The sequence below is a fragment of the Alosa pseudoharengus genome, unplaced genomic scaffold (genome assembly GCF_046254945.1).
Source record: "Alosa pseudoharengus isolate Yale_2024_CS ecotype anadromous, Long Island Sound unplaced genomic scaffold, YU_APseudo_1.1 YU_APseudo_1.1_scf_19, whole genome shotgun sequence".
NCBI classification, from domain to species: domain Eukaryota; kingdom Metazoa; phylum Chordata; class Actinopteri; order Clupeiformes; family Clupeidae; genus Alosa; species Alosa pseudoharengus.
In genome coordinates this window covers 11,879,589-11,879,909 of record NW_027468657.1, presented here as the reverse complement: position 1 = coordinate 11,879,909, position 321 = coordinate 11,879,589, and positions in this window count along the sequence as shown.

Below are 321 nucleotides of genomic sequence, written 5' to 3'. Positions count from 1 at the left end.
GATGGAGGTTTGGAAATGGGGTGGAAAGCCTCCCTGCCTGCTGCTGTAAATGAACCTAAAATGCTGAGGTTTGCTTATGATAGAAAATGGACTCTAATTGTACTTGCTCTGTTCTCTCATACTTTGTGTGTGTGTGTGTGTGTGTGTGTGTGTGTGTATGTGTGTGTGTATGTGTGTGTGTGTGTGTGTGTGTGTGTGTGTGTGTGTGTATGTGTGTGTGTGTGTGTGTGTGTGTGTGTGTGTGTGTGTGTGTGTGCGCGTGAGTACATGTGTGGCAAATAGCTGACTTTAAGGTTGGTAAACAATGATTATGCATAAAAG